General features: G+C 55.6%; 1 protein-coding gene and 1 long non-coding RNA gene across 5 annotated transcripts in view; both read left to right on the top strand.

Moving 5' to 3' along the window:
- GSE1 (Gse1 coiled-coil protein) overlaps positions 1 to 23,520 on the top strand; it is a 508,837-nt gene that overhangs the window by 354,041 nt on the left and 131,276 nt on the right. The gene's annotated exons all lie outside the window — the stretch shown is intronic.
- Positions 12,584 to 16,749, top strand: LOC117088151. Its single transcript, XR_004439014.1, has 3 exons — positions 12,584 to 13,334; positions 14,002 to 14,118; positions 15,890 to 16,749. It is a non-coding gene; the product is annotated as an uncharacterized LOC117088151 (long non-coding RNA).

Raw genomic sequence — 23,520 nt, forward strand, 5'->3', positions numbered from 1 at the left:
AGGGGTCTGAGGGACAGAGGGGGTCCCTCGTCGTGCCTGCCTGCGCCTCCAAACCTTCCCTGGGTTCCAGTGTCACTGCAAGCGGCCTCCCCGGACACTGGGAGACCCTGAGAGTCTTGGCTGCTTGGCCTGGTAGCTCAGTCTAGGTGTCACATTTTCCCCGGGGGAGGGGCTGGCCCTCAGACGCAGGGGTCTGGTTCAGAGCCAGCAACACCACAGGGCTCTTGCCTGGCGGGCAGTGCTGCGGGAGATGGGGGTGAACAGGTCCAGGCTGAGCAGAAGTGGGAGGGCGCAGGAGGGGGCAGGTTACGCCCTCGGTTTCTGGCCCACTGAGGAACGCCTTGGGTAGGAGAGGGCTTTTGGGGTGATGCTGTTTCCTAGACCCCTGTGTGTCTGCCTTGAGCCCTGACTCCCGGGTGGTGGGGCCTGGGCCAGCTGCTGCAGCCAGGAGCCCCTCATCCCTCTGACTTCCGGGTCCCAGGTCTGGGGGCCGGTGGGGTGCGGGGGACCTACATGTTCAAGCCTCGCCTGTCTGAGTCCTGTGCTGGCGACTGCCTGCTGGTGGCTGGCTCTCTGGCTGGTAGTCAGGTGGCCAGGTCTTTGCCCTTTGGATGTCAGCAGAGGTGACACGGGGTGGTGGGGAGCTCTGGCCTTGAGACCCCGGGGCACCTCAGATGCCATCCCAGTCCTGCTGCTTGCCGGCTCTGTGGCTTCAGGAAAGGAACTCTGCCTCTCTGGGCCTCTGTCTGCTCATCTAGAAGTGGGGCCGCCTGCGGAGCTCAGAGTGGGATCGCAGAGACACGACGGCTCCTAAATGGCAGCGCGGCCGCCGTGGCTGTGGCGGTGGCGGTTGTCGGATGGGGCCCTGGGTCCTGCAGTCTCCGTCCCGGGGCTTGCCACGTGTGGGAAGGTGAGGGTGGGGTCCAAGGGGAGCCGAGGGGTGCTGAGGGTTCATGCCCTGGGTGGGGAGGCGCTGTCAGCCTCAGCCAGGAAGCCCGGTGTGTGTACACTGTCCTGACCTGTTTGCATTCCTGGGCCAGGAAGCCTGAGGCCAGGCCTGTAATCACGAGGGGGAGAGGGCACCAGGGCCAGTCAGCTTCCCCCGAGGCGCATCTGATGGTCTCACCATATCCCATATGGGTGGGAGGTAGGGGCAGGACATTTACACCCTAGGGAAACTGAGGCAGCCGGTCCATGGTCCCGGGCTTGTCTGCAGCAGCCCTGCTGCATCTCTGCATTGCTGGGATCTCCTGAGGCCCCTGAGGCCATGGAGGCTGCCATTAGTGAGCCCAGCAGGATTAAACACGAATGAGTGAGCCCCCCCATGCCCGCTTCCCCTTTCCCCAAACAAACAACCTGCTCCCTGGGGTGATCCAGCCGTCTCACTGGCTGCCCGCAGCTTCTGCTGCAATCAGCCCTGGTGGTTGCGTCACCACGCCTGCTGGCCCGGGGGGTTTCGCCAGCCTCCTGGCCTCCACAGGGAACCTGAGGCCAGTGGGCCAGGGGGTAACTAGCCCCTGGCCAGCCCAGTGGTCTCACCGGCCGGGGAGGGCACCTTGGCAGCAGCTGCCCCTCTGCCTGCAGCGAGGAGCCCACTTGTCCCCCCCACTGATGGTGAGGTGACCGCCAGGGGCACAGACAGCCCCTCTCCTGGGATCAACATCCATCTACCAGCTGTGGGCACCATGTGGCTGGCTCAGCCCGAGGGCAGGGCGGCTGTGGGAGAGCAGCTGTCGGCGTGGCTGTCATCTCCCCAGCGTTGGGGAAATCCAGCGAGCTGAGAAGGAGCGAGGTGGCCAGGCTGGCCCTAGGCTTTCTTGTTTCATGGTTTCCCTCCTACCCTGCTCACAATGCCCAGGGCAGGCTGGCAGGCTTTCCTTTGGGGGTCAATACCTCATGGTGTAGGAGCTGACCCCCCAATGGGGGTGTCACTGCCCACATGCCTGGGGACCAGGTAACGTCACAGAGCCCACAATGCAGTTACCCACCTTTAGGGGCTCCATTTGTCCCTCAGGGGGCAGTGTGTTTTGTGATTAGACCATGGGCTTTGCAGTCAGTATGTCTGAGCTCAAATCCTGTCTCCACAGTTGCTAGCTGTGTGGCCCCTGACAAGCCATTTAACCTCTCTGGGCTCCCGTTATAGGACCTGCCTGCCTAGTAGAGGGAGCACTGGCTGCCTTGGGTTCCTCACCTGTGGCTGAGCCTCAGCCTGCGGCCCTCCAGCCTCCCGTCAGCCTTTTAGGACACCAGCCAGCAGCCTTGGATTGGCTGTGTTGGCTCTGCCAGGGTGGAAAGGCAGGGACCTGCCAGACGCCTTCAGCAAGGGTCCTGGGTCCGTTCAACTTTCCCTCTGTCCCCTAGCTCATGGCTCCTGGGTGTAGACAGTCTCCACCTGGTACAGCTGCTGAGAGACAGGCACCTGAGCCTGACACCTGACTCCCAGCCCACCAGCCAGACATCTCTTCACCCCACCCTGTGCTCAGCAGCAAAAGCCACATTCCCTGAGTACCTCCTGTGTGTCAGGCCCAGCTCCTCCTCAGGAATTAGCTCGAGAGCCCTCTCCACAGCCCCTAGAGATAGGGACTCACTATTCCCTTTTGCCAGCTGTAGCGATGGGGCATGTGGGGCAATGTTGGGGACCCAGGCCATCGTGCCACTGGCCCCCGACCCTCAGGAGCTGCAGAAGTAGAGCGTGTGCCCCACTGTCGGCGCAGGGTGAGAAGAATAGCCAGTCCTGTGCATGCCAGCAGCCAGGACTGCTGGAATCCGAGGCGTAGTGGTCTGGAAGGGTCAGGCTGTGGGGAGAGAGGTGGGTCTTCCAGGGCAGGGGCTGCCTGGGAACAAGGCTGGGGTCAGCCAGGCAGGCCAGAGGGATGCAGGGGTGTGTTGGGCAGCACAGACAGGGCAGTGGTTATAGGTAGGGTGGGATATGGGTGGAAAGCAGCGATGGGGAGGGGTGGGAGCACCTGCCCACCATCAGGGATCTGGGCAAGGTCTATACCGCCTGCCAGCTTGGCTGCCTATGACTGCATGAGAAAGAATTCAACCCAGCCACCTCTCCCCTCACTTCTGATGATGGATAAAGATGTCCACTCAGTCTCTTACAGGCGACCAGAGCCGATAATTAGCTTTTAACCTGTCCCCACTGTTAACTGGAAAAGGTCACCATTTGTTCCAGGGAGCTGCTAGCGTATAAAGAACTAAACATGGCCAATTTTGTTCGGGATGAATTAAGACTTGTAAATGTAAAAGGAGTTCATCTATTTAATTAAGTAGCAGCAATATGGATGTTAAATGAAGTTCACAGTGAAATGCCAAAACCGTGTTGTAAAAATATTGTCCCTTGTGCAGGGATTTGGGGAGGATGGCCGTCTCCCTGCGTTCGCCTGTCCAGTCAGGATGATCCCGATGAGGCGGTGGCCTGCACCTCACCTCCTCTGTCTTCCTGAGCAGCGGCCTGACTTCAAGCCCAGGGAGCTGCAGCCCGGCCTGTCATGCTTCCCCCTCAGGAGGAACTGCTGCCTGGGCTTGTCTCCCTGCTGGTCCGTGGGCGCACAGGGGCTGGCTCTGGCCTCGCCCACCTGTGCACATGCGTGTGTTAAAGGGCCTCCTGTGAGGCGGATGATTGATGGGAAGGCTACTGCCCCTGCCGGGCGGGAGGGAAGCCGAAAGGACCATGCTGAAGAGGTTCGCCCTCCGAAGAACCTCTCCCAGGGAAGAAGCCGGGCTGGGATGAACCAGGGTTACCGGGGAGGCAGGGGTGGAGGACAAGGGCTGCGTGCCCAGAGCTGGGGCGAGAACCAGGCTCTTGACCCTCTTCCCTGCTGCACGGGCATTGCCAAAAAGGCAGTTGCCCTGTGCTGAGGAGGCAGTTACTTCCCACACACCCGAGCCACGCTGCCCTGGGGAGGGCTTGCAGCAGTGAATGCAGTTCCCGGACCAGCAGCCTGCCCTGGTGGGGGGAAGTGGGGCAGGCAGCCCTGGTGGGGGGATGTGGGGCTGGCCGTGGACTGGGGAAGTGGGCTGTCTGCACAGCCTGTGCTCTGGAAGAGAGCGCACGGGCTCGCCCACATCGATGGATGTGGACAGCACAGACATATACAGGAGTGACTGTCGAAGGAGGGAGGATTAACTGGTGGAAGTGGGAACAGTCAGGGAATGTTTCCTGAAGTAGGGGATTTCCTCATTGGGTTTTAAAGGACGGATAGGAGTTTGCCTGGTAGGTGGCGAGGAGAAGGCCATTCCTGGAAGAGAGAGAGGAGCATGTGTGTCAGTTTGTTCTCACACTCCAGCAGTTCATGGCAGAGGGAGAGACGAGGATGGCAGCAGAGGTGGGCAGGGGTGTGGGGGGCCTCAGCATCAGGCTAAGCAGCTTGCACAAATCCTGCAAGCAGGGGGGAGGCCTTCAGCCGTTGGCACTGCTCTAACCTGGGTGTGTGGCCGTGAGCTGGACAGACAAGACTCCCACCGCCGTGAAGCATGAGTGCAGTGAGAGCCTCAAACAAAGAGATCAACAGATAAATATGTGTTAGGTTTGATGGTGAAAAGCGATATGGGGAAGATGTAATGGAGTAAGGAGGATTGGGGGAGCGGGGCAGGGATGGCTGCGTTTTTTGTTGTTGTTGTTTGTTTTTTGAGTTGGAGTCTTGCTCTGTCACCCAGCTAGCACAACCCTAGCTCACTGAAGCCTCAACTTCCTGGGCTCGTGGGATCCTCCCACCTCAGCCTCCCAGGTAGCTGGGACTACAGGTGTGCGCCACCACCCCAAGCTTTTTTTTTTTTTTTTTTTTTTTTTTTAGTAGAGATGAGATTTCACTATGTTGCCAGAGCTGGTCTCAAAAGTCTGGCTTTAAGCGATCCTCCCACCCCATCCTCCTTTTTAAGTGCTGGGATTACAGGCTGACCCACTGCCCCCAGCCGTTTTGTGTTGTTTTCTTTTTTAATGGGGTGGTCAGGAAGGGCCTTCTGATACCCTGTGGCAGAACACAGAAGAAACCAAGGGTGGGGGGATGTCCCATCGTCTGGGGAAGTGCGAGTTTATGCCTCTTGTTCCAACATGATTATTGATAAAGCCGTTTCTGGTCATGTGGCTGCCTCGTGGAGGAGGTAAGACAAGCAAAGGGAAGAGCTGGTGCAGAGGCCCTGGGGTGGGAGTGAAAGCCAGGAGATCAGCAAGTGGGAGGAAGATAGCTCGAGACCCCAGAGGCCGTTGTAAGAACTTGGCCTTTACTCAGAATCAAATGGGAGCCATGGAGGGTTCTGGCAGAGGCACCCACATCTTGGTGGACCAGCCTCCTCTGGCTGCGGTACTGAGAATTGACTGTAGGGGGCGTGGGTGGCAGCAGGAGGCGGTGCCTGCAGTGGTCCAGAGGGGTCGGGCGGGTGAGACTTGGTCCAATTCAGGATGTGCAGGTGGTTAATCGTGTGTGGGACTGGGGTGGGGGCTGGGGGTGTCAAGCCGCCGGGAGGTTTTCAGCAGAGAAGCTGAGCCATCAGTATGTGGCCAGGAAGGCCACGTCAGTGACTCCGTGGCAAGCGAGCAGCAGTCCAGGAGACAGGGGCAGAGTCTCCAGGTTGCAGCTAGTGGAAGGCCTCAAATGGCTCAGTACTCAGCCTGCAGCCATATTTTCTTAGCTCCTACATGGTATTTTATTTATTTTTAAAGATGTATTGCCAGTATTTACAATTAAAAACGAAGAAATTTCTTCCCCACATTTAAACTCCAGAGTTCCAGCTTCTCTTTAAAACTCCCGGTACCCTGGGTCCGGGTCTGCGCTACCCCTTGGCACCTGTTGGGGGCAGCTGAGCAGCGCCTGCTACACCGGGAGGGCAGTTGTGCTCTGGTTTGCTCTAGCACCACCCCCCACCCCCACCGGGCCCCTTTTCCTTGTCTAACTGGCCCTCCCAGCACCCTGGCTTTAGGTGTCCCCAGGCTGGAACACGGAGGCCTGTTTGGGGGTAGGCTGGGGGAGGGTAGGTGGAGACAGAACAGGGAGGCTTCCGGAACCTCACCGATTAGACCATCTAGCTAGAGGGGGTTTGCCAGAAAGGCTGTCTTCCTGATTACGGGGAAACAGGACCCAGAATGCTAGGCAGCTGGGAGCCAGGAGACACCTCTGTCCTTTGCTGACAGGACCAGCTGTGGCCTGTAGGTTAGAAAAGGGGTTCCTCCTCTGTGTGGACAGGCGCTGGCAAAATGAGTGAAAGGTCGGCTAGACTTCAGCCTGCTGTTCCCCTTTGCCTAGCCCCTTGTGCAGTGCACAACCTGCCTGCATGTACCCAGCGTTCCTGCCCTGATTGGAACCAGCTCTTGAAGCCTGGTAGGAAATGGAAGGACTATCTGGAAATCCCTGAGGGTAGCGCCTGCCCTCCTGCCTCTTCTGGCCCCTGATTTCCAGCTCAGCTGTCTGCCTTGGCTCCCTGAAGCCTGTGGAACCATTTAAAAAGCTCCTAACGATATTGATCAATCTCTCTAAAATGGATTATCCTGTTTGCCTCCCAGCCTGACTGGATGCCCTGGGTAAGATCAGAAAGGAATTATGTTAGCCAGAGGCAGAGGGAGCAAGGGCGAGAATGTATCTCCTCCCTGGTGATGCAATCTTATCAGAGCTGAACTTTACTCTCCATCTTGGGATATAGGATACTTTGGGGATGTCGGAAAGAAATAATAATCTTAAGATTTGCAGCCAGCTCGACACTGAGCCAGCAGGGAGGGGTGGTGGGGGTGGAGGAGGCTGTGGCATGGACCATTTTTCGTCGGAGCTATTCCCTGGAGAAACCAAGCCCTTGTAGAAATCTCACTGGAACCCAGCCTTGGGTGACATGCCTGCGACCCACTCCATGAGGATTACAGCCTGCAACGAGGGCCCAGGGGACAAGTGCGTTCATTAAAATTTGAAACACAAATGGAAAATTGCTACCTGAAGCCTCATGGAGCAGCCAGCTGGGGGATCCAAGTTCCCATTAATGGATGGGATACTCAGGAAACCATTACAGCCTGCATGGCGGTTCCTTCTGAGATAGTCGGGTCTCATCGAAGGAGGGAAAATCTGAACGTGACTGAAACCAGGGGAAGCCCTGAGGTCCAAGTGGGGAGGATTCTTTTCTTGCGGCCTCCGTCCCAGGGCTGAGGCATAGCCTCCTTGGCCGCTCTCTAGACAGCGACTTGCCCCGGCTTCCCTTTGTCTGACAGTTGTTCAGGTTGTCCCCTTGGGCTGAACCCCACCAGGCCTGGCTGCATGCTGGGAGCAGGGCCTGATCTCTGGCTCCCAGGAGTTGCCAGCCGATGCCGTGCACACACCTTTGCTTCTGGCTTCGTTTGTTTGCCTGGATTCAGACCTCAGTGCAGGAGCTTTATTTGGGAAATGATCTCTGGAGATAACAGGAGAAAGTGGGAGGGGACATGGGGAAGGGAAGGAGTAATAGAGAGGGTGTCTTTTTTTTTTTTTTTTTTTGAGACGGAGTCTCGCTCTGTTGCCCAGGCTGGAGTGCAGTGACGCGATCTCGGCTCACTGCAAGCTCCGCCTCCCGGGTTTACGCCATTCTCCTGCCTCAGCCTCCCGAGTAGCTGGGACTACAGGCGCCCGCCATCTCGCCCGGCTAGTTTTTTGTATTTTTTAGTAGAGACGGGGTTTCACTGTGTAAACCAGGATGGTCTCGATCTCCTGACCTCGTGATCCGCCCGTCTCGACCTCCCAAAGTGCTGGGATTACAGGCTTGAGCCACTGCGCCCGGCCGAGAGGGTGTCCTTTACCCCCACTGTGGGCACAGCTCTGAGAGGGCTGGGGTATTGAGCTGCTTGTGCCCATCTGTCCTGTGTCCGGTGAGGCCCTAAACAACACAATCCTGGGCAGAGAGGTCAGATGGTGGCCGTAGACAGCCGGGGAGTAGGAGCAAGTTGTCCAGGGCTGCTGACCCCTGTCACGGCCCTCGCTTGGGTGGATGGATGAGCACAGACTGTCATCCGTAGATACTCAGGCATGTCTCTGTGGTGTCGGGTAGGAGAGAGGGATGAAGGAGCCCTCCTGGAGGGCCTCAGCTGTGCAGGCAGGCATTCTTGGCCCAGCCTCTGCTAAAGAAACCCTGGAACCCAAGGATGGCCCCGCGGGCACCTTACACAGAATGTTCTGGAACAGTGGCTTTTGCCTGCCCCATTCTGCCCTGCCCTGGCCCCACACTGCTGTATGGCCTTGCCGGGATGTCTTTTGTGTGTAGTTGTGTTTATTCGGCCAAGGGACTTGAAGTTCGAGGAAATGGCGGGGGGCTCCCTTGTTCTCCCCCAGGATGGACCGGATGGCCCTGGGTCCTGAGACAATGGGCGCAGGGAGGGGCCAGGTGCTGGGCGCAGGACAGGAAAAGGACAACTTAAACACAAACCCAACTGTGGACTTGAACTTGGACTGCAGAGACAAGAGACTCTTTTGGCTGATTGAGACTCTCTTCCCTTTCTCCTGGTGTCCTCAGAGAGAACACAGATTCCCCAGGGAGCCGACGGAGAACGGGCCTGAGTAGGGGGGCGGGCAGAGGCAGGACCTGGGTGTCTAGGGAGACATTAACAGTGACTCGTCTTCAGCACTGGGCTTGCTCTGAGCGCTTTGTGTACAGTGTTAGCCTTGAAAAAAGATTGACACTGACAGTCCATTTTAATATAGTTTGTGTATTGGTTCTGTATATTAGCTTTTTCATCCTCACAACTTTGATAACCCCAAGCATGTATCATCATCCACAATTTTATATGGGGAAACTGAGGCACGTAGGCGTATGCCTAAGGCTGCACAGCTAAAATGTGGTAGAGCTGGGATCATTTTGTTTGTTTGTTTTTGAGACAAAGTCTTGCTCTGTTGCCCAGGCTGCAGTGCTCTGGTGCAATCATGGCTCACTGCAGCCTTGACCTCCCGGGCTCAAGCAATCCTCCTGACTCAGCCTCCCAAGTAGCTACTAGAACCACAAGCGTACACCACTATGCCAGGCTAAAGTTATTTTTATTTTTTGCAGAGATGAAGTCTCCCTTTGTAGCCCAGGCTGGCCTCAAACTCACATGTTCAAGCAATCCTCCTGCCTTGGCCTCCCAGAGTGCTGAGATTATAGGTGTGAACCACCACGTCTGACCTAGCGCTGGGGACCCCTCCTTCCTCATTACTGCCCTACATGCCACATCCGTGTGTCTGTGGTGGTCACCCCCCATCCCCCGGCAGTGTTCCTCCCTGCCTGGATTCTGAGCAGAGCCCCCCGGGTCCAGCGTCGGGTTGAAGGCAGGATGGGCCTGTGGCTCCAGGTGGAGACTCCGGCTGCTTTGGAGAATTGCCACATGTGTATTTTGGAGTCATGCCTGTTCTTTTTTTTTTTTTTTTGTCTTTTTCTTTTTTTTTTTCCTTTTTGTGGAGAACGGGGTCTCGCTATATTACCCAGGCAGGTCTCGAACTCCTGGGCTCAAGCTATCCTCCTGCCTCTGCCTCCCTGAGAGCTGGGATTACAGGCGTGAGCCACTGCGCCCAGCACATGCCTGTTCTTATATGTGAGGGTGTAGGCAGAGGGCTCCAGAACCTGCAAAGTGCATGTGGCATGAAATGAGCCTCCCCTGCAAGTCCTGTGCCTGTGGCCCCAGGTTTGGTGGTTGTCATCAGCAAACTTCAGGGGCTTGAGATTTTCCCCAGAACATGCCCCATGTATTCCAAAACCAGCTCAAACCAGCCCACTCCCCACCTCCTGTCCTGCCGAGGTGTCGGCCGCTGCCTGTGAACAGTGTTGATCTGGTCTCCAAGGTGAGGACAGCAACCCAGCAGGCTCTGGAAGAAAATGCTAGAACTCAATTCATCTTCTGTTTTAGAAGTTTCTCTGTTTGGCCTGGCACGGTGGCTCGCGCCTGTAATCCCAGCACTTTGGGAGGCTGAGGTGGGTGGATCACCTAAAGTCAGGAGTTCGAGACCAGCCTGACTAACATGGTGAAACCCCATCTCTACTAAAAATAAAAAATATTAGCTGGGCATGGTGGTGGGCACCTGTAATCGCAACTACTTGGGAGACTGAGGCAGGAGAATCACTTGAACCTGGGAGGCAGAGGTTGCAATGAGCCGAGATCGCACCATTGTACTCTAGCCTGGGCGACAGAACGAGACTCTGTTTCAAAAAAAAAGAAAAAAACAAAAAAATTCTCTGTTTGCATATGTGTTACAATGGAGAGATCTTTAATATGTAGTACATAAAAATGACTCCTAAATAAATATGCGTATGTTGGGAGATGGGTGTTCAAAGTATGTTTTTAACTTTTAATATCAATGTTATTGGCCAGGCATGGTGGCTCATGACTGTAATCCCAGCACTTTGGGAGGCCAAAGCAGGAGGATCACATCAGCCCAGGAGTTCGAGACCAGTCTGGACAACATAGTGGCACCCCATCTCTACAAAAAATTTTAAAAATTATCTGGACATGGTGGCACGCACCTGTGGTCCCAGCTCCTTGGGAGGCTGAGGTGGGAGGATCGCTTGAGCACAGGAGGTGGAGGCCGCAGTGAGCTGTGATCCAGTCACTGCACTTCAGCCTGGGCAACAGAGGGAGACCCCGTCTTAGAAGTAAATAAAATAAACTCAGTATTACTGAGGGATTGTTTACATTAGATAAAATGCACCCATTGTGCGGGGACTGCTCACTGGTGTTTGACACATGCATACGTCTGTGTAACCCCCACTCCATTAAGGTCTAGAATAATGCTGTCGCTCCAGAACGTTCCTTCTCAGGTATTCCTTCCCAATCATCTCTCCACCACAGCCAAGCTTTGGCAACTGCCATCTCCTTTCCATCCCTTTAAGCTAGTTTTTAAATTTCTTCTTCTTCTTCTTTTTTTTTTTTTGAGATGGAGGCTCGCTCTGTCACCCAGGCTGCAGTGCAGTGGCGTGATCTCGGCTCACTGCAACCTCCACCTCCCGGGCTCAAGCAATCCTCCCACCTCAGCTTCCCAAATAGGATTACAGGTGTGTGCCACCACACCTGCCTAATTTTTGTATTTTTAATAGAGATGAGGTTTCACCATGTTGGCCAGGCTGGTCTTGAATTCCTGACCTCAAGTGATCCACCCACCTCAGCCTCTCAAAGTGCTAGGATTATAGGAGTGAGCCACCACGCCCGGCCAATTTCTTTTTTTAAAAAACTGTGGTAAAATATACATAACGTTATGTGGAATCCTGCAGGACCTTTTTGTGACTGGCTTATTTTACCCAGTGCGGCATCCTCGGGGTCCCTCCAGGCTGTGGTGTGCGTCCACATTTTCTTCCTTTTTAAGGCAGAGCCATCCTCCACTGTATGTGCGCACCATATTTTGTTTATTTGTCATTTGTTCGCAGACCCTTGGGTCGCGTCCGCCTCTTGGCCGCTGCTGGCCGTGCCGCCGTGAGCTCGGGGGTGCAATGTCTGTTGGGGCCCCTCCCGTTGCTTCTTTTGGGCAACTATTGGGGTAGTTTTGCCGGCTGTGGAACCTCGTGAAGACGCAGTCCCACAGCGTTGCTCCTCTGTCTGTGACGTCCATCGGCGTTGCTGCGTGGATCGATAGCCTGTTCCTTTTGCTGCGTGGTGTTCCGTGGTAGGGATTGAGCGGTTTGTTGGTCCCGTCTTTTGCTTCAGGACAGATGCTTGGGTTGCTTCCAGTCTGGGCTACGTGAATGAGGAATGAGGAGCCTGTGGTCTTGGAGGCATGTGTGCACGGCATGGCAGCAGCTCCTTACACACCTGTTTCTTAGAGGTGATTGTGCGGGACTGTCTCACACACACAGAGATGGTCTGAGCAGGGGACCCAGGCCTTCTCAGGGCCAGGATACAGAGAGAAATGACACCCAGCCCCTGCCCCAAAGGACTCCAGGCTCAGTGAGGTGAGGCAGGGTGGCACCAGACTGGGGGAGGTGTGAGGAAGGCTCGCCCTGTGTGCTCCCGGCTGACTCTGGCTCCTGCCTCACAGTACCAGGATGGTAAAGCAGTAGGTTCAGAGCCACAGTCATACAACAAGGCGTCCTTACGCCCTCGGGGAACGAGGCGCTTGCCTTTGCCTCCCCTTGTCTGGGGCCACAGCCAGGTCTCTGGGGAGGTATGAGATTCTCCCAGATGGGAAACCCCGACCTCGGCCTTCCTTCTCCACCCCGCCTGGGTTACCTCCGGAGTCAGTGGGATTTGATAGACACCCTAGGCCTGTGTGATCTGGGAGCTTTTCCAGGCTGCTGAGGAGAAGCAGCAGAGGGTAAAGGTTGGCCTCCTTATCTGGGCCCGGGAGAGAGGGATTAAAAAGCAAAGTCACCGTGGCCCTCTGGGTGTGGCCGTTGGCTGATAAGAGAAAGGCTGCTTGGGGGTTGGGGTGATACTGGGTAAAAGGAGAAGTGGGTGGGATCCCCAGTAGGTCCTATCACTGACCTAGAGCTGCATGTGTCAAGATACCAGCCCCAGGGCCTGAGAGACCAACACAAAATCAGCTCCTGGCTCGGTGCCCGTGGGAACCATTTTTCCACCCTCACCCCTACTTTGCCTGCAGAAATAAAGCCATTGCCACAGGGCCATTGGACCTTCTTTCTTAATTCCCTCCGGCTTCAAAGGCCTGTCCTGCCCGGCCCTGCCTCTGCCTCATATGTCTCCTGATGGGCATTCATTGTGCACCTGCTGTATACCTGGAAAGCATTTATTAAGCACCTTCCATACACAGGCCCTAGTCCTAGGCTTTGGGATTCAGAGATGGAAGACACAGTAAGGGCTGAGTCATCGGGACAGGGGCTGCAAGAGGGGACAGTGGCAAAGCAGACTTGGAAGGCCACAAGAAAGAGATTCAGAGGAACTTGGAGGGAATGTCCCAGGGAAACAGTCCCCAGGAGGGAGACCCAGCCACCTCTAGGGATTAATGGGTTTTGGCCAGGTCAGCAACAAGGCTTCTGTGGCTGAAGGCCAAGAAGTTCCGAGTTCTCTCGGTGGGACCTCCCTGGCTTGCTTCCTTTAGGGAAGTGGGTGGTGCTCAGGAGGTGTAGGCTGGGGCTCCTCTGAAAAGGAGAGGCCAAACCTTCTCTCAGTAACGGTGGAGTTGGCTGCATGGCAGGTGAGAAGAAATAGGGCTCCATCCAGAAGTTCCAGGAGGCAGGACGGTCGGCCAAGCAGCTTCTAGCTCCCAGGGAGGAGGAGGGTCTCCAAGGCGTTCACTGCTTGCCAGGCGCCTCTGCAGTCCTTGCCTGTGTGGGCCGCGGGCAGGGCCTTGTCTAGCACATGGGACATCAGCCGCACCTCACAGATAACAGACGGCTGGGCCTCCACTGTGCTTCACACCATCGGGTGGCAGCTTCTTCACCCACATTCAGTGCGACAAGGATCTGAGGTACCACGAGGCCACAGGCCCTGCATGGCGGTGGCTTTGAACCCAGGCCCTCTGGCTCCCAGCCCCTGCCCACTGGAGCCTGCCTGGCCCAGAACGGCCATGTCACTATTCCTGTCTCTGAGGGGTCAGAGGGAGGGAAGAGGCACCCGGGGCCTCCCGGGATGGGCCAGGTGTGGCTGATTTTGCCACTGCTACAGGCAAAGGGATGGGGCTGTTGTCAGGAAAGATCATTGATCACAGGGGAAGTCTCTAGAAACTCAGGACCTGGAATGGAGCCAGCAAGGAATGGTGACCCTGTGCACAGGACACACGCTCCCGGAATTTGGAGAAAGAGCAGGAGGCCTGACGCAGTCACTGAGCCTTCCGGCCAGCAAGCCCCACCCCAAAGAATGGTCAGGCCCTGCCCTCTCCAGCACCTCACCCAGGAAGGCTCCAGTGAAGCTGAGATGCAGGAGCTAGCCAGGAGGGAAATTCCAGCTGCCTGTTCTGTGGCTCATTAGTGGCTCTGGGTAGCATTTGGTCGGAAGGCAGGTGATGCAGGACCTAAAATCCAGGCTGCAGGTTAGCTGTGGATGGTGGTGGCCCACGCTCTGGCTGTCCCCATGACAACAGATCATCGAGGATGGGCCATACAAAGAGGAGCCGATCCTGATTTTGATTTTCACAGGCATCTGCTCAGAGCAGGGGAGTGGAGAGAAGGCGGGACAGTGGAGACAGGGATCCCTGCCCCGCTCCTGGGAGCTCGGCGACTCCTGGACCTGAGACGAGCTTTAAAAATGCAAAGGTGAAGCTAAGTGAGGGCTTGAGGCCTGCCCGGCCGGCCCAGCCTGGGGTCAACGGGGCTGCCCAGGTGCTTGAAAGCTGGGGCGGAGCTCAGCCAGGGTTCGAGTTCTGGGCTCAACGTCCCATGGGGCAGGGACCCCCCATGGGAGGAAGCTTCCAGAGCCATAGGGCTCACGGAGGCCACAGTCCCCATCTGGATTCGTGCCTACCCCCCTTCCGAGGCGCCTGGGTGGTGTCGTACCTGGCCATTCACTTGTCTAGTCACTGTGTGTCTGCTGCACAGCTGACCCCATGGTAAAGGCCGAAGAGATCCTGGCGAGAAAGATGAAGGACAGAAAAGCCAGGTGTGAATTCAGAAATCAAATGGCACCCAAAGCCCGGCAGGAGAGTGAGGGGTCAGGGAGGCTGGGGTGGTCAGGGTGAGCCTGTCTGTGGAGATGGTGTTTGAGTACAGCCTGGGATAGAGCCAGGAGCCATGGATAGCCAGAAAGAGGCCACGGCCAGCACAGAGGCCTGAGGCAGGGAGGCGAGTGTGGCTGGAGCAGAGGTGGATGGAAAGGCAGCTGAGGCCGGCTCTTGAGTGAGGGCCGTGGAGCCAGAATCGCAGCCTTGGGCCCGGACCCCTCCCTGGGCAGCATTTCCCACTGGCCACCCGGCTGGATTGCTGGCCTCTCATCTCCCGCAGCCGTAGCTGAATCGGGAGACCCAGGCCAGAAGGGGAGGGAAGAAGAGAGGCACGCTGGCCAATCTGAGCCGTTGCTGGGCCACCCTAGAGCCACCTGTGGCCGCCCGGCTGGCCCGCCAGCAATGGGTTTTTAATTATCTAAATATTGCCTCTGCCCTTTGCTTTCAGCCAGGACTGCTGAGCCCTGCAAAAGGCAAATCGCTTTCAGTGGCTCAGCTTGTCGGGAGAGAGGGAAGCTTTTCTCCCTGGCCTGAGTGCAGCGACTATAATCTGCTTGGTTTTCTTGTTGAGAAGCAATACAGCAGTGCGGCAGGGAGTTTACAAGCTTGGGGGTGCTGGGAAGCAGAAATACACCAATTCCCCTCAGTCCCCAGCGGCCTTTCACCTCCTGGCATTACCGTCTTCATCGCTGGCTCCATGCGCCCTTTCTTTTCTCTGACTGTGCTTGTAGCCAGGGAACTTGACAAGGACCTGGGTCTCAACTAAAGGTGCCCTGGGGGAGCCGGCCTTAGAAGCCGGCAGGTGGTTTCACTGGGGACTTGCCACCTTCAGAGGTCCCTGTGGGGAGGAAGTGGAGGAGGAGAGGGCAGGTACTGCTGCTTGCAGGGAGGAGGTCACCCACCAGACCAACCAGCTCTGGGAAAAGGATCCGGAAGCAGGCTCGGTGCCCCACTGCCGTTCTCTGGACACACAGGATTTAAGCCACCTTCGTTTCCTTTCCTGCCTTAACCTCCATCTTGCCCTGGAGGACCTCTGGGGCTCCTCCCCATATCCCACCAGTCCCTCTCCAGCCCCCAAATCTCCCCCACCCGCCTCGGTATCCCTTGGCTGGAGTGGCCCACAGCTGTGTTCACCAGGAGCGGGTCTGCCACTGACTCCGCCATCTCGGCCACCATGGCATCCGCCCTGGGTGCTCTTCAAGGCCGGTGCCCCTGCACAGTGCCAGCCCCACGGGGCATGGCTCACCTTCCCCTGCCTCCGCACAGCTTTGCCCACTCCTGTAAGTGTCTTAATTAAGAAGCTGTGCAGTTTATTTATGTATGGACCTAGCCTAATTGGTGTGTTTGTCTTTCCTCGTTATTCCCAGCTGGACAGAGCCGTTTGAACAACAAATGCAAAAAGCCTGGATCTCTCCACCGCAGTGTCTATTTTTGCAAACCTGCTTGGTGCCCCTGCTATTAGCTGCGTGCACATGTTTCCCGGCTCCAGCCACATGCCCGTAAGCACTTAATTGTGGGTGCAGTTAGTCAAGGCGGGCGGCTCTCTGCAGATTTCAGGGGTGAGGGAACCTAATTACACCTGCAATTGAGTGCTTTAGCAGGGACAAAAGCTGCCTGTTCAGCTAATTGCAGGCACCAAAATTGCCCCCACAGAAAGAATCCCTGGTACAGGCTTCTCAAGCCAAGCCTATGAGCTGTAATAAAGAATGGAGAACTCGAAATTATAACGGTGGGGGGTGCTTGTTTTGGCCTAAAGGATTCAGCTTTTTGCAATAGTCATTACACCTCTGGGTTGTTTTTCTCCACTGTGGAGGCTGTTCTGTGGCTGCGTTTGTTTTTTCATTAGTGCCTGCGTTCACACAGAGAAATGTCACGTTGAAGGGAAATTTGGGGTTAATCACCTCTTCTCACCTATCTGCTCACTGACTAGAATGATTCACCAGGCTCGCCCAGAGCAGGCGGATGGCTGCCCTGTCCCCTCCTTGAAGGCCTTAGTCCAGTGTGTTCATTTAGTTAGTTTGCTACTGAGCTCCCATGTGGGCAGGGCATTGCTCTGGGGGTCATGGCAGGGAACAAAGGAGAGTCCTGGCCCTCGTGGGGCCTACGTTCCGGTGAGAGGTTAGACTGTGCCACTTCTCTTGTTAGGATTTCCTCTTCTCTGCGGACAGCTGCAGGCTTGTCTTTTATTTTATATTGAAGTCAGCAGGGTTGTTGGATGGGGTACCTGTAATTCCAACTTCCAAAGTCACTGCAGGTCTGCTTCTGTCAGCTGTTGTGGCTGCTGATTCTCAACTGGGAAGTGTCGTTTCCTGTGTGCCTGGATATTTTTGATTGTGTACAGCTCATTGTGTTTGAAACATTCTTGTAGGCATACTTCGAAGCTCAGAATGAAGGTGCTTTTCTTCAGGAGGACTTGCATGTCTGGCAGGTGCCTAGAGACATGGCTTTGGACCCCCTTCATCCAGTTCAGGCCTCGATGTTCATTGGGCAGCACCAGAGATTCCACGCTGCCTGTCCTTTCGCACAGAGGCTGGTCGACTTGCCTGTCACTCACACGGAATAGGTAGTTCTTTGGAGTCCCAGCTTATTGTGGGGAGGGTCTCCAATCAGACCCCCCAACTTGTACAAAGTGCCTGAGGTCTGGTTTTGTGTTCCCCCTTGACCTTCAAGGCCATAAAAACAGAAATTCAAGTTTCCTTGGACCTGTAGATGCCCTTGGGGCAAATACGGCCTCTGAGCTAGGTCAGCTTGAGGGTTTCCTGTTCTCATTGCTTTTGGCATGGTGATTCCTTCTAGGCTTGGCAGCTCTTTGGTGCTGGAGGTACCCAGGTGTGCTGGCTCACAACTGTAATCCCAGCTCTTGATGGGAGGCTGAGGTAGGATCACTTGAGCCCAGGAATTTGAGACCAGCCTGGGCAATGTGGTGAGACCTGTTTGTACAAAAAATTAGCCAGGTGAGGTGGCATGGGCCTGTAGTCCCTGATACTAGGGAGGCTGAGGCAGGAGGATCCCTTGAGCCCAGGAGTTTGAGGCTGCAGTGAGCTGTGATTGCACCACTGCACTCTGGCCTCAGCAATAAAGTGAGACCCTGTCTCAAAAAAAAAGAAGTCCAGTGTACATTCTTATTTAGTTCTTTTGGGTTGCTTTTACTGGTCATTATGAGAAACACTCAGGCCACTTCTCCAAGCAGGGTGGTGTGGCGGGGATGGGGGTAGGGGCAGAGACAGAGCCTGAGAGGAGGGTCTGGAGGCTGTGCCTGGCAGGGAGAATGGTGGGAAGCAGCAGGCATTTTGTCTAGGGAGGTCAGGGTGGGAGTAGGCAGCTGCATGGATGTTCAGGAGGAGACCAGCATGGAGGAAGAGTCTAGAAGCCAGCCGGTGAGGCCCATAGACCAAGGCTGGGATGGTGAGAGCTGACCTCCTGGGGGTTCCCCAGGAGGGCTGCCAGCCGCAAGAGGATAGCTTGAGTTGGGGGTGACCAAGACTCAGTCAACAAAGAGTGCCAGGCCCTAGGCTAGGGCCTTCCTGAGGGACTTTCTCCACTGTTCCCTGCCAGAGGCGGAGCCTGGGTACCTGGAGGAAGCCACACAGCAAGCACCTGGCTGGCACAGGCCTCACTGTCCTGACTGTGTCCCCACCGCCCCGGCTCAGCTCCTGGGCCTAGTGAAAACCCTCCAGCTGGTGGGAGAGTCTCACCTGGGAGCCCACACTGTCCCCACTGCCCTCCTCTGGGCCTGGCCTTAAGGGCTTACAATTGCCAGCCACTCCGTGGACAAGGCAGGGCCATGGGCATAGCACAGAGGGTTTGCTTCTGTGCCTGGGATCGGAGTGGGCCTGAGGTCCTGTTTCTTTTTTTTTTTTTTTTTTTTTTTTTTGAGACGGAGTCTCGCTCTGTGGCCCAGGCTGGAGTGCAGTGGCCAGATCTCAGCTCACTGCAAGCTCCGCCTCCCGGGTTTACGCCATTCTCCTGGCTCAGCCTCCCGAGTAGCTGGGACTACAGGTGCCCGCCACCTCGCCTGGCTAGTTTTTTTGTATTTTTTAGTAGAGACGGGGTTTCACCGTGTTAGCCAGGATGGTCTCGATCTCCTGACCTCGTGATCCGCCCGTCTCGGCCTCCCAAAGTGCTGAGATTACAGGCTTGAGCCACCGCGCCCGGCCCCTGAGGTCCTGTTTCTGAGTCGTCGCATAAGAGGCAAAGCCACAGTGCATGGTGAAGGGCTGTCTGGAGGACAGAGCGGTGGGGATGGTGTTGATGAGCATTGCAGGGGAAAGGGCCCTGCATGGCACAGAACATTCCACATGCGTGTACTCTGTCAGGAGCCGCGTCCCTGCCTCACTGCTTATCCTTGGTGTGACCTTGGGCTGACTTTTCCCATCTGCAGAAAGGGAGAGCAGTCTCCCTCCCTAGCACTGGGAACGGGCTGAGCATGAGGGAAGGCTGTCTCGGCATCAGGGGAGTTGTGAAGTTTGGAGACGTGTGGTTTTCAAAATGCATCCTTGCCCTCGGGGTGGAGAAGGCAGTATAAAGGGTGGGAGGCCCAGAAGACGTCAGTCATTTCAGGGTTTTATTAGGGCAGACCTCGGCCTTCAGCTGCCCTGTCCCACCCCCCCGCATCCGGTTTTGACCTTCTGGGTGGAGGAGGGGGGCGAATTCTGCTTGTGATTGTGTGTGTGCATGTTGGAATTGGTAGAGTCAGGGCTGGGATGCGGGGAGGGTGTGAACCCACATTTGGATCAGCAGGCGAAGGCGGGGAGCAGGCTGCACAGGGCAGCTTTCTCTTTGGAAACCCGTTCTGTTTCTTAAATGTCAGAGTGAGCAGATGGTGTGTCTGAGTTTTATTAATCATGGGCTCACCGAGCTGGAGGGCCTGGGGGATCATTTCGTCCAAGCATCCTACAGAGGAAGAGACTGAAGGCCAGAGAAGGCCAGAGCCACGCTACACCTGCCACAGGGGCAGAACCGTGCTGGGACCCAGCATCCCCTCCCACACCCGTAAGCCCCCGCTGTGCAGAACTGAACAGGTGTGTCTCACTCTGCCCAGGCGCAGCCAGCCTGCCTCCCAGTGAAGAGCTGAAGCGGAGATGCTTCTGGGTTACTCCACCCCCACAAACAACCGGAAAGGCTGTCTTTGGGACACAAGGGTTGGGATTGTGACTGTTAACTAAAAGTGCTCTGGCCTTGGTGCTGTGTTCAGCTTAGCACAAGCTAGTGTTTGCCGTATAAGACTGATGGTCGTGAAGCCCGGGGGACTGTCCACACAGCACCTGGTTTGTGGGTGGCCCTGCTGGCCCCACCTCTTCACCATGATACCTCTGAGTCAAATGACCTCCCACCAAGTCCAGCACCAGGCTGGGGCTTCTCCCTCCCTGTAGCAGCTGCTGCAATAAAGGGTACTCCGTAGTTTTCCTCATCACGTGACCTTAGAAATGGAAGCCACTGTTTTTAGCGTAAATGCACTTAAGAATGTCTCCTTGTGGCCAGGCATGGTGGCTCGTGCCTGTAATCCCAGCACTTTGGGAGGCCAAGGTGGGTGGATCACGAGGTCAGGAGTTCGAGACCAGCCTGACCAACATGGTGAAACTCCGTCTCTACTAAAAATACAAAAATTAGCCAGGTGCAGTGCCAGGCGCCTGTAATCCTAGCTACTCAGGAGGCTGAGGCAGGAGAATCGCTTGAACCCAGGAAGCAGAAGTTACAGTGAGCCAAGATCACACCACTGCACTCCAGCCTGGGTGACAGAGCAAGACTCCATCTCAAAAAAAAAAAAAAAAAGTCTCCTTTGCCCTGCTTTTCCCAAATATATCCTGTAGCTGTTCCAGGGGCTGGGAGATGGACCCAACCAGGGACACAGCCTGGATTCTATAGAGATAGCAGAGGTAAGGCTAAGTCATGCTAGAGTGTGAATGATTAATAGTAGATATTTCTTGGCCCGGCGCGGTGGCTCAAGCCTGTAATCCCAGCACTTTGGGAGGCCGAGACGGGCGGATCACGAGGTCAGGAGATCGAGACCATCCTGGCTAACACGGTGAAACCCCGTCTCTACTAAAAATACAAAAAAAACCTAGCCGGGCGAGGTGGTGGCGCCTGTAGTCCCAGCTACCCGGGAGGCTGAGGCAGGAGAATGGCATGAACCCAGGAGGCGGAGCTTGCAGTGAGCTGAGATCCGGCCGCAGCACTCCAGCCTGGGTGACAGAGCGAGACTCCGTCTCAAAAAAAAAAAAAAAAAAAAAAATAGTAGATATTTCTTTTCAGAGCAGGTTTTGTTTAGGTTGGGGAGAAAGAGGACTGCAGAGAAAAGGGAGAAACACTGAGGCGCCAGAGGCACCAGGGCTGCCCACCCCATAGAGTCCACATCCCATTTCCTGTGTTTTTTGCATGAGCCCTGCTGGGGGGCAGACCCTGGGTCCCTTCCCTTCTGATCCTGTTGTCCTGAGTCACAAGCTTATCCCCATCTTGGAACCATTGGTTCTAAGCAGCACTGCAGAATCTGAGACAGCTGGAAGACCAGAGCATGCCATTCGGCCCCTCTAAATTTGTATGTGGTAAAGCTGGGGCCAAGAGAGGGCAGCTGTTGGCTCAAGGCCAGCCATAGAAGGAGGTCTAAAACTTGTGTCACCCAGCATGCTGGCTGGATTATTTAGGCTACGCAAGTGGTTCTCTACAGAGGCAGTTTTGCTCCTCGCGACAGTTGGCCGTATCTGGAAAGTTTTTTTACATTTGAGACAATATCTTGCTCTGTCATCTAGGCTGAAGGGCAGTGGCACGATCTCAGCTCACTGCAACCTCTGCCACCCAAGCTGAAGCGATCCTCTTGCCTCAGCCTCCCAAGTAGCTGGGACTACAGGCGTACACCACCACACCTAGTTAATTGTATTTTTTGTAGAGATGGGTTTTTGCCACGTTCCTCAGGCTGGTCTTGAACTCCTGGACCCAAGTGATCCACCTACCTCGGCTTCCCACAGTGTTGGGATTACAGGCGTGAGCCACCGTGCCAGCCTGTAGACATATTTTGATTGCCATAACTGTGCTGTCTTATTGACATCTTGTGGGTCGAGGCCAGGGATGCTGCTAAACATCCTGCGATGCCCAGGACAGCCCCCACAGCAAAGAATCATCCGGCCCCCAATGTCAGTTGTGCTGAGGCTGAGAAACCTTGAGCCGTGCCCATGCTTTGTAAGTGCCAGGCCAGAGGAGCCATTCTACTGAATACCGCATGCTGGGGACACATTGAGAATTCCCCCATCCGTTCAGGCATGACCCGCTGGAGAGCAAGTAAAGGACAGCTCAGGCCACGGGGACAGTCCAGAAAGAACAGGCGAGGAAGACCAACAGGAAAGGAAGTGGCTGGGGCTGGCTCCACATTTCTTTCAAGGTAAAGGCAGAGAAGAACAGAGAGAGCCCTCAGGCATCCCACTCTGGTCTGTCGCACTAAAAAGTTCGCACCCAGCATGAGGGGAAAGGCAGGGGTGAAGCCGCTCGTAGAACCCACATCTTCTTGGCCAGAGGGCTACATGGACCTGAACCAGTTAGGCCCAGGAGGAGACAGCGAGATCTGTGTGTCATCCACAAATGGGGAATTACAACCCTGGCAGTGACTTCTTGCCCTGGCAGTGACTTCTTGCCCAGCAGACCCCAGCAGGGGACAGTGGGAAGGGCTGTTCACAATGCCTGTTTTCCTGCAGCAGGGCCTCGCCTGGTCTCTGGAGTGCTTGGGGAAAAGAAAGCCTTGTCCGTGTGCCCCCACGCAGCAGAGCAGGACCGCGGCCAGAGCAGGCCCGCAAGCGGAGCAGGATGTGAGGAGGCCAGCCATGCCCGCGCTGTCACGGTGTCCACAGATGGTGTGAGCTGCTGGTCCAGGGACTTCTGAGTCGCATTTATTCCCTTATTTCTCCTCCCCTCGGGGACCTCCGTGGCGCCTTCCAACAGCTCTTGCCAGGGCTCTGTTGGCTTTGCACAATGCAGAATATTGACAACCAGGGCTGTCTGAGATGACGAATGGACTTCCTCCAGAAGTGGCCCGTCTGGGTCCCAGGAGGCGTTCGAGGACAGGCAGAGGGTCCCTTCACAGGGATGAGCTATGTGGCCTGGGCAGTCCCCAGCACAGTCGCTGTCTGATTTCTCTGGCATCTCCGTAGTCATAGGAAGGAAGGCCTTTTATCATACCGCTGCCTCTATCTTGTAAAACCATTATTTTAAAGAGTTCTCAAATACTGAGCTTGCTGGCAGCCTGCTCCAGGGGCAGGCCCCAACTGGAGGTCGGACACACAGTTTTGCATGTAGACTGCAGACGCAGTGTTCTTACCCTTCCTGTTTTTTGTTTGTTTTGCTTTTAATTAAGAAGGGTTTCTGGGTAAAGCGTCTTTGCCAGCTCCTACCACAGAGAGATGAGGGCGGCCTCATGGAGAGAGTTGAAAATACAGGGCCTGGCTTCCAACTTGTCTGAGTTCCAATCTGAGCGTTGCTCCTTACTGGCTATGTGACCTTGGGCAAGTCACTTAACTTCTCTAGGCCTTTTCAGTTTCTTCATCTAAAAAATGGGGACAATAATGGACTTGCTTTTGTTGTGAAGATGTAACAAGATAATGTACTTAAAGCATGTAGCACAGTACTCAGCAGAAAGTCAACATTTGGAAAGGAGACCTACGGGTCTGTGTTGTTTGTTTTTTATTTGTTTGTTTTTTGTTTTTCTGAGACAGAGTCTCGCTCTGTCGCCCAGGCTGGAGTGCAGTGGCGCGACCTCGGCTGACTGCAAACTCCGCCTCCTGGGTTCACGCCATTCTCCTGCCTCAGCTTCGCAAGTAGCTGGGACCACGGGCGCCCGCCACCACGCCGGCTAATTATTTTTTGTATTTTTAGTAGAGACGGGGTTTCACTGTGTTAGCCAGGATGGTCTCGATCTCCTGACCTTGGCCTTGGCCTCCCAAAGTGCTGGGATTACAGGCGTGAGCCACCGTGCCTGGCCATTAGTTATTTTTATTTTTCTTGAGACGGTCTAGCT

This window comes from Trachypithecus francoisi, unplaced genomic scaffold, assembly GCF_009764315.1.
Source record: "Trachypithecus francoisi isolate TF-2019V2 unplaced genomic scaffold, Tfra_2.0 Lachesis_group10, whole genome shotgun sequence".
Taxonomy (NCBI): domain Eukaryota; kingdom Metazoa; phylum Chordata; class Mammalia; order Primates; family Cercopithecidae; genus Trachypithecus; species Trachypithecus francoisi.